The 13,014-nt window shown below is 45.5% G+C and overlaps 1 protein-coding gene across 5 annotated transcripts in view; it reads left to right on the forward strand.

The window, feature by feature from the left end:
- Positions 1-13,014, forward strand: part of NSD2 (nuclear receptor binding SET domain protein 2) — a 101,233-nt gene that overhangs the window by 5,216 nt on the left and 83,003 nt on the right. The window contains exon 3 of one of the 5 annotated variants that reach the window (XM_037742176.1): positions 5,629-5,735. The exons of the other annotated variants lie outside the window; for them this stretch is intronic. The gene's annotated coding sequence lies outside the window, so the exon portion shown is untranslated. The remainder of the gene's footprint in view (positions 1-5,628; positions 5,736-13,014) is intronic. 5 annotated transcript variants of the gene reach the window in all.

Consider the following 13,014-nt stretch of genomic DNA (forward strand, 5'->3'; position numbering starts at 1 on the left):
GATTACAGGCACGCGCCACCATGCCCAGCTAATTTTTTGTATTTTTAGTAGAGACGGGGTTTCACCATGTTGACCAGGATGGTCTCGATCTCTTGACCTCGTGATCCACCCGCCTCGACCTCCCAAAGTGCTGGGATTACAGGCGTGAGCCACCGCGCCCGGCCAAAAATTTTTAAAAAATTAGCTGGGCATGGTGGTGTGTGCCTATAGTCCCAGATACTTGGGAGGCTGAAGTGGGAGGATCTCTTGAGCCCAGGACTTTGAGGCTGCAGTGAGCTATCATCACACCACCATACTCTAGCATGGGAGACAACGCAATCCTCTTTAAAAAAAAAAAAAAACCCCAAAACAAAACCCCAGTAGTCAGACTACCCTAGTGGATGTATAGAAAAAATACTTTTTTTCTGGAAGGAATTAGAATCTAAGTTTTTAAGTTGACTGGGTTGGCATTGAGAAAATTGATGATGTGAATTAAATTTGTTATGCTGTTGGCTGGTGTGGTGTCTCACGCCTGTAATCCCAGCACTTTGGGAGACTGAGATGGGCAGATCATCTGAGGTTAGGAGTTCAAGAGCAGCCTGGGCAATGTGGTGAAACCCCATCTCTACTAAATATACAAAAATTAGACAGGTGTTGTGGTGGGCGCCTGTAATCCCGGCTTCTCGGGAGGCTGGGGCAAGAGAATCGCCTGAGCCTGGGAGGTGGAGGTTACAGTGAGCCGAGATTGCGCCACTGTACTCCAGCCTGGGTGATAGAGTGAGATGCTGTCTCAAAAAAAAAAGTTGTTATGCTGTTAGAGGGTCTGTGCATGTTAGCAGTGTTCTTACATTTTGATGGTTTTCATATGTTTTTGCTGCTATATTATGGAGGCTAATGATCAGAAAGCATGTTTCCAACTCCAGTTTTACTGTTTTCAGTTAGTTCTTTACACACTACTTTGTCTTTCTAAAATACATATGTCCTATGCGTCCCCACTCTTCATGGGGTGACTCTCACTGCCCACTGGGTTTCAAGACCAGTTTCTCACTGGGCTTTCTGACTCTCATTGCACTTCTTATTTTGCCCTCATCTCAGTTACTCAGCTCATCTCTTTCTGCCATGTTTTTCCTCTGGGCCTTTGCATGGTCAATTTTTTGTTCCTTTTTTCTGCCTCTGTGCCCCCTTACCCCATGTGTGTGCGGGCTAGGCATGCTTTTCCTCTTCCTTCCTTCTCCAGATCTCAGCTTGGGCCCCACACTGAATGCCATCTCTGACTCCCTGCTTGTTTTGGGGGGCCCTTGTGTTTTCCGTCTTCACCCACTCCCATTCTCATTTCATTCCAGCCACAGGGGCCCCTTGCCTCAGAAGCCCTACAGCTCTGCTGCTTCCAACTATTGCCCTTGCTTCTCCTTTGACCTGGAATGCTGGCCCCAGGTATCTGTGCTCACCCTCCTTCAGGTTTTTGCGTATACTTCTTCTCAGGCACCTTCTGTGACCATGACCACTGATTTAAAGTACTCTGTTGTGACGGAGTACTATTACAGCTCATCTGTGATCCTGGTGCTTTGTGAGGCCAAGGCGAGAGGATCACTCCAGCCCAGAAGTTTGAGGTTGCGGGAAGCCATGATCATGCCACTGCATTCCAGACTGGGTGACAGTAGGACTCCGTCCCAAAAGAAAAAATTAAAAAAATTTATATACGTATACATATATAATACACACACACACTCTCTCTCTCTCTCTCTCTCTCTCTCTCTCTCCCCCCCTCTCCCTCCCCCTCTCTCTCTCCTGAGATGGAGTCTCACTCTGTCACCCAGCCGGAGTACAGTGGTGGAATCTTGGCTCACCATAACCTTCACTTCCTGGGTTCAACCAATTCTCCTGCCTCAGCCTCCCGAGTAACTGGGACTACAGGCACCCACCACTACGCTTGGCGAATTTTTATATTTTTAGTAGAGATGGGTTGTCACCATGTTGGCCAAGCTGGTCTCGAACTTCTGACCTCAAGTGATCTTCCTGCCTTGGCCTCCCAAAGTGTTGGGATTACAGGCGTGAGCCACCATGCCTGGCCAAAAAAAAATTAAAAATTACTCTGTTGCTATCTGGCACTCCCTATCTGCCTTAGATTTTCTCCAAATCACATACCTTCAGCATTTCATGTGTCTTCCTGACGCATTGGGTCATCTGTGAAGGCAGGGACTTTTCTCCTTTAGCTTTGCTTGCTGTTACATCTTGAGCACCTGGAATGGTACTGAGTGACTGTTAGGCATTCAAGTGACTGTTTGAATGCAGACACAGCCCTCAGTACTTTGTATGCCTTAGGGGGCATAATATGTCCCAGAAATGGTGTGAATGAAGGGGAGTGGTGTGAGCATGTTTGTCTTGGTGTGGAATTGGAAAGGTGGAGGGCCATGACCTGGTGGCAGAAGTCACTGAGGAGCCTCATGCATCAGTAGCAGGGCTGGAGAACCATGGCTTTACCAACGCACAGGAGGCGAGGCTGGGGAAGTGTGGACAGTTGGGAGAGAATAAGCAGAGGCAGCATTGCTGGGGCTGGGCCACAGCATGAGACTGGTGCAGAAGAGGAGAGGGGCCCCAGTGATTCCCTTGATTCCCCTCCTTACAGATGGAAAGATTAGTTGCTGGTACCATTTTTACTTCTCTGTGAACCAGTGGAAGAGAAAGTGGGCCTTGTTTCTGACCTACCTTATTTGCTTCTGGAAGGAAGCTCTGATCTCACCTGCCTGCCTAAAAATGTGTCCCTGGAGTTTCACTGTTTGCTGAGAAGAGAAAGCCCTAGATCTTGAGCATGGCATGTGGTTCCTGCCCGTTTTTCCTCTGTGTGTGTGTGTGTGTGTGTGTGTGTGTGTGTGTATTTAATATATAACACTTTTTTTTTTTAAAGACAGGGTTTCACCATGTTGGTCAGGCTGATCTTGAACTTCCGACCTCAGGTGATCCGCCCGCCTTGGCCTCCAAAATGCTTGGATTACAGGCGTGAGCCACCACGCCCGGCCTTATATAACACAGTTTTTAAAAATGTACATTTTTTCTTCCCTCTATGACTTTGGCCAGTGATTCTGCCTGTCTTTCTCTTGTCTTTGCTGGCCAGTCCTTTGTGGTTGCTTTGAGATCTCATCATGCTGTCTGTAGCTCTTGTGAGGAGCTGCCCCCTGTCCCATGGATTTTTGCATGTACTGTTGCTTCTTCCTGAGTTACCTAATTTTGTGTTGCTGTGGTGATTTTCTGGCTCACCCCTCATCTCTGTGAAGCCTTTCCCTATTTCTACCAGAACTAGATGTTGCGGACCCTGGGCCAATGGCACTTGATGCAGTTTTTATTTTTTTGCTCCCAAGTTTGTCATGCCTTTGTGAGTACTTGGCCGTCTTTTTTGTGTGTGTGTGAGACAGAGTCTTGCTGTGTCACCAGGCGCCAGGCTGGAGTGCAGTGGCACGATCTTGGCTCACTGCAACCTTCACCCTCCCGGGTTCAAGCAGTTTTCCTGCCTTAGCCTCCCGAGCAGCTGGGACTACAGGTAGAGCCACCATGCCCAGCTAATTGTTTGTATTTTAGTAGAGACGGGGTTTCACTATGTTGGCCAGGATGTCCTAGATGTCTTGACCTCATGATTCGCCCGCCTCGGCCTCCCAAAGTGTTGGGATTACAGGCGTGAGCCACCGCGCCCGGCGTACTTCACCCTCTTAATGACAATTAGCATGTGGCACAGGCTCTTGCCGCATTCTCTTCTCCAGGTTGTGAATTTTTCAAGGTGAGGGCCCTTTGATTTGTCTTCAGTGCCTAGATGTGGAAGGCACTTAGTTAACAAGTGGAGATAGTTTTTTGTATTATTCTGTTTCCCTAATGATTTTTATTTCATGAAAATGTGAATTCCTATATTTTTGATTAAAATACGTGTTAGAAATAGGAGGCTTCTGTGTTCTTTCCCCTCCAAAATTTTGGAGTTAGTGCAATATTTGTAGAGCTTTGCTGCATGAATCTTTGAGCAGTAAAGCATCTTCATCTCATTGAATCCTCACAGCAGGAAATTGAATCCCAGTGATGTCAAGTAACTGACCCAAAGTCACAAGGCTGTATGCGATGGAGTTAGAAACTCTGCAGGGTCTGACCTCTGATTCTGTACCCTGGGAACTTACTTGTTTTGCCTCTCAGGGAAAACTGTAACATACAGCTGTCAATTTGTGGATGGAAGAGTGAGCCATTACATTTCTGCAAGTCAGCATGGCAGTGTACGTCTGTCTGATATTTCTTCATTCACTGAGTATCAGCTGTGTGCCAGTGATGAGCCAAGACCTGTGTCCTTGGTCCCATGGGTTTTATAGGTCTGTAATGGGATGAATGGGGAGGGACAGTGAGCAAAGGTCTTATCTTTGAAAAACCTGTGAAACACTCTTGCCAAAAAAAAAAAAAAAATCAAACCTGAGTCTAGTCAAGCTCCTGTGTTTAACAACCAATCTACGGGAAATACAGGGGGGGAGAGAAACATGTTGAACTATACTACAGGGTTGCCATTGGCAACATTGAGAATGTGGGAAACTATAAGACTAGTAACCCATACTTATCATCAGGGAGAAATGAAGGGGGCTGATGATAAGAGACTGGAGGTACAAGGACTAATTTTTATTGTAGGGCTTACCTGTGTTTGTGTCAGGCCAGTTTGTTAGAGACACAACTGAATATTATTTATGATATTTGAGACAATTAGAATTTGGAACAATGATTATATTATTGAGGAATTATTTTCATTTTTAACTGTGATAGTGGTTTTGTTTAAAGTCATATCTCTATCTTTTAAAAGATGCATACATTTACTGATGAAATGGTACATCATCTGGGATTTGTGTCATGATCTTATGGGAGACGGAGTAGGTTATGTGTGGTTAGATCAGGACTGGCTTAGGTTGAGAGTGGTATGGGCACATGAGTTCTAAGTCTTTTTCTTTTTTGAGATAGGGTCCCTCCCGGGTTCAAATGATCCTCCCACCTCAGCCTCCCAAGTAGCTGGGACACAGGTGTATGCCACCACACCCGGCTAGTTGTGTGTGTGTGTGTGTGTGTGTGTGTGTGTTTTAATAGAAACAGGGTTTTGCCATGTTGCCTGGGCTGGTCTTGAACTCCTAGACTCAAGTAGTCCTTCTGCCTGCACCTCCCAAAGTGCTGGGATTAGAAATGTGAGCCACTACACCCAGCCCTGGTTCTAACTATTCTCTCCACATTTATGTTTAGCATTTCTCATCACACAAAGCAAGTTATGAAGGAAAGATCTAGGTGCATGTAGTAGGGAGGTTATACCTGACAAAGCTTTGGGAAAGACTTCCTGGGATAGACACTGGAGCAGGCAGCAGAGAGCAGAAGAAGGGTTGGGGGTGAGTGTCAGGTGGAGGGAAGAACCTGTGCAGAGGTTCCATGATACAGCAGGAAAAAGCCTGGTATGGCTGGAGCAGGAGGTGTTGGGCAAGTTCTTTTAGGCCCAATTAAGAGCAGTGTGAGGTTTTAAGGGTGAGGGTGTGACATGAATCTGTTTGCTTTGGAAAGAGGATTCCAAAGATTGCTCTGTAGATTTGAGTTGGTGCTGGGAGAAGGTTTGGGAAGAATATGTACAGGAGACCAATCTGTGGTTACTCTGTTCAGGTGCAAACCTTTCCATTGTCCCTGCTTTGGGTCCCTGATTGGATTGGACACCCCTGTCTCCTTGAAATGTGGTGTGGCCTGTGATTTGCTCCAGCCAATGAACAGTGGTATGTAACTTCTGAGACAAGTGCTTTTTCATGTTCCCTCTCTCCTGTTTCTTTTTTTTTTTTTTTTTGGAGCTGGAGTCTTGCTCTGTCACCAGGCAGGAGTGCAGTGGCACAGTCTCGGCTCACTGCAACCTCTGCCTCTTGGGTTTCAAGCGATTCCCTTGCCTCAGGCTCCCAAGTAGCTGGGATTACAGGCATGTACCATCACATTCAGCTAATTTTTTGTGTTTTAGTAGAGATGGGGTTTCACCATGTTGGCCAGGATGGTCTTGATTTCCTGACCTTATGATGAGCGCCCACCTTGGCCTCCCAAGGTGCTGGGATTACAGGCGTGAGCCACTGCGCCCAGCCCTTCTCCTGTTTCTGATTGTGGAAACAAATGGATATGTACCGTCAGCAAGAAAGAAAACTTTGTGTTGAGCCAAGTAACAAACAGTTATGGGTTTGTTACTGCACCATAACTTAGTCTCCAGTGTTTCTCAAAGTCTGGTGCCCAGACTAGCTGCATCGATGACCTGGATGCTAGTTAGAAATGCAGATTTTCAGGTCTCAGACCTACCGCATCATAAACCCTGGAGTGGGGCCTGGTAATCTGTGTTCTAACATGTCCTTCATGTGATTCTGATGCCCTTGAGTTGAGAGCTACTGCCTGAGTTTCCCGACTGATAAGTCAGTTAGGAGGCTGTTGGCGTCAGTCGTGGTGAAAGAGCTTGGTGGTTGGCCAGTGTTGGAATTGTGGGTGTGGGGAGAAGTGGACAGGCCTAGCTAGGAAGGCTTCTGGGGTAAAATTGGTAAGTTGTGTTGTTAGGGATAAGGAGAGATTAGGGGAAGTTCTGGTGCCAGTTATAGCCCTAAGTGTTTGTCTGACAGAACCAGATGGATGGCAGTGCCATTTACTGTCCAGATAGCATTCTTTCTGTATGCATCTACATTTCCTTCTGTTTCAGGGTTCAGAAACAAGAGAAAGCCCCTTATAAATAAAACATTGTGGGGCCCAGCATGGTGGCTCATGCCTGTAATCCCAGCACTTTGGGAGGCTGAGGCGGGTGGATCACAAGGTCAGGAGCTTGAGACCAGCCTGGCCAACATGGTGAAATCTCGTCTCTACTAAAAATACAAAAATTAGCTGGGCATGGTGGTATGCACCTCTTATCCCAGCGACTTAGGAGGCTGAGGCAGGGAATTGCTTAAACCCATGAAGTGGAGGTTGCAGTGAGACAAGACTGTGCCACTGTGCTACAGCCTGGGAAACAGAGCAAGACTGTCTCAAAAAAAAAAAAAGAAAAAAACAATTTGTGGACTTCCTTAGCTCAAGTAACAGTTTCTCAGTGAACCCCACCTTGATACCCCTTTCCCCATTTAAAAGTGTACCTCCAATGAACCCCACCTTGATGCCCCTCCTCCCATTTAAAAGTGTACCCCCTTTGCAGGTTTGGCCGAGGTGGCTCAGGTCTGTAATCCTAGCACTTTGGGAGGCTGAAGCAGGCAGATCACTTGAGGTCAGGAGTTTGAGACCATCCTGGCCAGAAGGTGGCGGTTACAGTGAGCCAAGATTACACCACTACGCTCTAGCCTGGGTGACAGAGCAAGACTTTAAAAAAAAAAAAAAAAAAAAAACCGTATCTCTTTCGCTCTCCAGATCCTACCTTGTACCTTGTTTGTTGTTCCTATCTGCTCTCCCAGCTGTAATGAAGGCCCCATGAAAGGAGGATGCTTGTGTCTGGTCCATCGTTGTGTTCCCCGAGCGAGCTGCATGTGTGGGTGGTCAACATGTGTGAGCTGAAGGAGCTGCCTAGACGGCGATGAGGAGCGAGTGTGGCCCACGTGGAGCCCCACGCAGGAGCTGTGCTGCTGCCCCTCGCTTGTGTTTTTCTGTGCAGTAGCCTAGGATAGAGGCTGGAACTGTCATGAGAGCTTGTTTAACTTAAGACAATTTATTCTCTCTTTTTTTTTTTTTTTTTTTTTTTTTTTTGACAAGGTTTTTTTTTTTTTTTTTTTTTTTTTGGAGACAGAGTTTCGCTCTTGTTACCCAGGCTGGAGTGCAATGGTGCGATCTTGGCTCACCGCAACCTCCGCCTCCTGGGTTCAGGCAATTCTCCTGCCTCAGCCTCCTGAGTAGCTGGGACTACAGGCACGCGCCACCATGCCCAGCTAATTTTTTGTAGTTTTGGTAGAGACGGGGTTTCACCATGTTGACCAGGATGGTCTCGATCTCTTGACCTCGTGATCCACCCGCCTCGGCCTCCCAAAGTGCTGGGATTACAGGCTTGAGCCACCGCGCCCGGCAAGACAATTTATTCTTAAGTGGGAGAGAAAAATGATGTTTCAGCAGAAGCAGCACTACCGAAAATGAAAACTTATAAAATGAGACTACCAAGAAAACTGCAGGTATAAAAATTTGGTTTTTCTTCCCCACCCCCACCCCCACTTTTTTTTTATTTTTTATTTCGAGAGATGGGATCTTGCTCTGTCAACCAGGCTGGAGTGCAGTGGCACAATCTTGGCTCACTGCAACCTCTGCCTCCTGGGTTCCAGCCATCGTCCCACCTCGGCATCCTAATTAGCTGGGAGGTTGGGCACATGCCACTGTGCCTGGCTAGTTTTTGTATTTTTTGTAGCGATGGGGTTTTGCCATGTTGCCCAAGCTGGTCTTGAACTCCTGACCTCAAGTGATCTGCTACACCTTCGCCTCCCAAAGAAAGCACTGGGATTACAGGTGCGAGCCACTGGAGGTCCCTTTTGCTCTTTTTTTTTTTTTTGAGATGGAGTTTTGCTTCGTCACCCAGGCTGTGGAGTGCAGTGGCACAATCTTGGCTCACCAAAACCTCTGGCTCCCTGGTTCAAGTGATTCTCCTGCCTCAGCCTCCCAAGTAGCTGGGATTATAGGCATGCGCCACCACACCCAGCTAATTTTTGTATTTTTAGTAGAGATGGGATTTCACCATGTTGGCCAGGGTGGTCTCAATCTCTTGACCTTGTGATCTGCCCAGTGTGGCCTCCCAAAGTTCTGGGATTACAGGTGTGAGCCACCATGCCCGGCCTTGTTCTTTATCTGTAAATTGTATACTTTATTTGTGGAAGACAAATTGGGATTATGTATCGCGTTAACAGTTTATTGGGTTCTTTTCCATTGAGTTTTGAAATCTGGAAGTGTGTCTTTAAAATTCAACTGCTTGTAACTCCTTTGACGCAAATAATAGTGCTACTTGTTTGTCCAGTATCTACCTTTGTAGGCTGAATGGATGTCTGTTTCTCATATACCAGTATGTTCATGGCTGCTGTATGCATCTCAACAAATTAGTGGATTAACTCAGTACAGGGCAGAAATAAGGCATTGCCAGTGCCCCATCTCAGGCCCCTGCTTATGGGTCAGTGGAGCATTATTGAGGCTTCTCTACTGATTCAGAAGACATAGTAACAGAATAAAATATGGTCATTGCCTTCTCTGTTTTCTTTGGGAGAGGGGGCCCTAGTCATTCTTGTAAGTTGATAAACTTCTGAGATAGGAGATAAAGGAAATCTGCCTCAGTGGCCCCTGTTTACATGTATTTTGATAGGACGTTGTCCTTACTCTGCATTTCTGCCTCTGAGGATTCTCTGGTGGCTGCTTGGGGCCACGCATAATGTTGGAGTGTGGAGGTGTGCTCTGGGTGCTGGAAGGGTCCTTGAGCCTGGCCACTGTTCATAGCTCTGCCTTCTTGGCTTCTTGGTGGCCCTGTCTCATAGGAGCTGTTGCTCCCTTCCTTGGTACCCAAGCACTGCTCCTCTTTGTTACCACCCAGAGGTCTCTGCACCAGTTCTGCAGAGCTGCCTTGATACAGGCAGTCCCTCACTGCTCTCTTCCTCCTGGGAAAGTTCCAGGTACAAGAATGATGTAGAGAAACTGAATTGTGTGAGTTCCAGCCTAGAGCTTATATAAATCCTATTTCTAGAGATGTGCAATTTGATATATCATTATGGGAGAATAGCTTAAGTATTATTTTTAATAATTCTGTAACAGAAAATATATTTATGAACAATTTGTATGATTCTGAAAAGTGGAAGGAAACATAACTGCTCTTATGAACCAAAATGTTGAAGCGTATTTCCAGCCTTTTTCCTTTGTGAAACTAAAGCACTTCCAATGAAGACTTGTGCATTGTGAGTCTGGTAATCAAAGGTGACAGTCCCTGCTCTGCTCCCCTTCGGACTTGCATCAAGGCAACCTCTGCCCTTTGAGGTGTTGCTGCCCTTTTTTTTTTTTTTTGGAGACAGGCTCTCACTCTGTCGCCAGGGCTGGAGTGTAGTGGTGTGATCTCAGTTCACTGCAATCTCCGCCTCCCTGGGCTCAGGTGATCCTCATGTCTCAGCCTCCTGTGTAGCTGGGATTGCAGATGCGAACCATCACGCCCAACTAATTTTTATATTTTTAGTAGAGATGAGGTTTCGCTGTGTTGGCCAGGGTGGTTCTTGAACTCCTGGCCTCAAGTGATCCACTCATCTTGGCCTCTGAAAGCTCTGGGATTACAGGCTTGAGCCACTGTGCCTGGCCTTTCAGCTGTTGCTTCTATTTATCTATACTTTAAAAAGTAACTTGCTTATTTTGCTAATTTTAGAACTCCCAAATTGGTGTATGTTCAGTTTTATCTGTGGAAGATGATGAAGATTTAGCTTTCTTTCTTGACTCCCTCTTACCTCCCATGTTACCTCCTGATTTCTTGCCAATATTCCCAATATTGTGGTGGTTTGATGATCTATTCTAGAACTTAGTGGCTGAGAAAATGACAACCTGTATTTGTTTACAGTTTTGTAAGTGGGACATGGTTGCCAAGGTTAGCTTGTTCCTCCATTCCATGTGATTCCAGCTTGTTGGTACTGGCTGTCAACTGTGGGAGCTCAGTAGGGACTCTTGGCCATGGGCCTCATTTCTCCCCAGTATGGTCTAACCCATGAGGCTGCTTGTGCTTCCTTGCAGCATGGTGGCTGGTTCCATGAGGAAGTGAGACCTGCTGGTCGTTTTAAAGGCTAGAGTGAGAACTGTCATCACTTTTGACATGTTCTTTTTTTTTTTTTTTTTTAAATCCCTTTTGCTCAGTTATAGCAAGTCCCCACTTTTGCCATGTTCTGTTGGTAAAAACAGAGGGCCTCAAGGGAGTGGAGAAATAGACCTTCATCTCTTGGTGGCAAGAATGACAAAGATTTGTTGGCCATCTTTATTTACCTTTTATTGCTGAGGTCTTGCTCCCTTGCTCAGGGTAGAGTACAGCGGCATGATCATAGCTCACTGTAGCCTCCAAGTCCTGGGCTCAAGCAGTCCTACTTCAGCCTCCCAAAGTGCTGAGATTACAGGTGTGAGTGTGAACCACTACACCTGGCTAATTTTTGTTGGCTGTCTTTACTATACTTTTATAGCAAATTTTGGTTTAAATGAATATAAATTGTTACATTGTTCAGCTAAACTATACACTGTAACGGATAATATTTACTTATATGACTTTTTGTTTTCCTGGTGGTAACAGTTTTTCTGTTGGCTTAATTTTCCATGCATCTGTTACTAATTCAGCCTAAGGTTTTTTAAATGAACTGTATAAAAAGCCTATGAGATGGTCAGTTACATTAGATTTGTCATTTCCTTTTTTTTTTTTTTTTTTTTTTTTTTTTTTTTTTTTTTTTTTTTTTTCCTGTGATGACCTTTCTCCCAGAGCTGTCTTCCTGCTCCAGTTTGGACTCCTCCCTATTCTGCTGCACAGCTGTTCACATCATCTTCTGAGATGGACCATCTGTTTTTTGGATTTCATGTCTTCCTTAGCTTACCTTCATGTTTGGTGATACGTGGTCTGGTAGTTAAAGTATGTTTGAGGCAACATTTTTTTTTTTTCTTTTTTTTTTTTTTGAGACTGAGTCTCGCTCTTGTGTCCCTGGCTGGAATGCAGTGGTGTGATCTAGGCTCACGGCAACCTCCACCTCCCGGGTTCAAGCAGTTCTCCTGCCTCAGCCTCCTGAGTAGCTGGGATTACAGGCATGTACCACCACGCCTGGCTAATTTTGTATTTTTTTTTTTTTTTTTTAGTAGAGATGGAGTTTCACCATGTTGGCCAGGTAGTGTCAAACTCCCAACCTCAGGTGATCCACCTGTCTCGGCCTCTCAAACTGCTGGGATTACAGGTGTGAGCCACCGTGCCCAGCTGTATATTAGTAGTTTTCGAGACAGGGTCTTGTTCTGCCACTCAGGCTGGAGTGCATCAGTGTAATTAAGGTTCACAGCCTCTACCTCTTGGGCTCAAGTGATCCTCCCACCTCAGTTTCCTGAGTAGCTGGGACTACAGGCATGTGCTAACCATACCCAGCTAATTTTTAAATTTTTTTGTGGAGTTGGGGTTCTTGCTATGTTGCTCAAGCTGGTCTCAAACTCCTGGGCTCAAGGGATCCTTCTGCCTGGGCCAACCAGAGTTCTGGGATTATGGGTGTGAGCCACTGTGCCCAGCCAAGATTTGATTTTTTTTTTTTTTTTTTTGGAGTTGGAGTTTTGCTCTTGTTGCCCAGGTTGGAGTGCAATGGCGCCATCTCAGCTCACTGCAACCTCTGCCTCCTGGGTTAGAGCCATTCTCCTGCCTTAGCCTCCCAATTAACCAGGATTACAGGCATGCACCACCATGCCTGGCTAATTTTGTATTTTTAATAGAGACAGGGTTTCACCATGTTGGTCAGGCTGGTCTTGAATTCCTGACCTCAGGTGATTCACTTGCCTGGGCCTCCCAACGTGTTGAGATTACAGGTATGAGCCACTGCCCCCGGCCAACCTTTTTTAAATTGAGATAAAATTCACATAACATTTGTTGTTAAACCATTTTAGAGTGTATAATTCTGTGGTGTTTTTGGTATGTTCAGTGTTGTACAATAGTTGCTGCTACCTAATTTCTAAACATTTCAACAACTCAGTAAAAAACTCTGCGCTGTTAAGCAGTCACTTTCCGTCCTCTCCTTTCTCAGCCCCTGGCAGTCATTCTACTTCTGTCTTTATGGATTTGCCTATTTTAGACATTTTACATAAATGGAATCATACAGCATGTGGCTTTTGTATCTATCTTCTTTCACTTAGCATAATGTTTATGTTGTAGCATAAATCAGGACATCATTTCTGTTTATGACCAAATATCCATTGCATGGATGGACCAGTTTGTTCAACCATTTATCAGTTGATAGACATTTGAGTTGCTTTCTGCTATTGTGAATATTGTTGCTATGAACATTCTTGTACAAGGTTTTGTGGGTTTTTTTTTTTTTTTTTTTTTTTTTTTTT

The sequence above is a fragment of the Cebus imitator genome, unplaced genomic scaffold (assembly GCF_001604975.1).
Source record: "Cebus imitator isolate Cc_AM_T3 unplaced genomic scaffold, Cebus_imitator-1.0 Scaffold117, whole genome shotgun sequence".
Lineage (NCBI taxonomy): Eukaryota > Metazoa > Chordata > Mammalia > Primates > Cebidae > Cebus > Cebus imitator.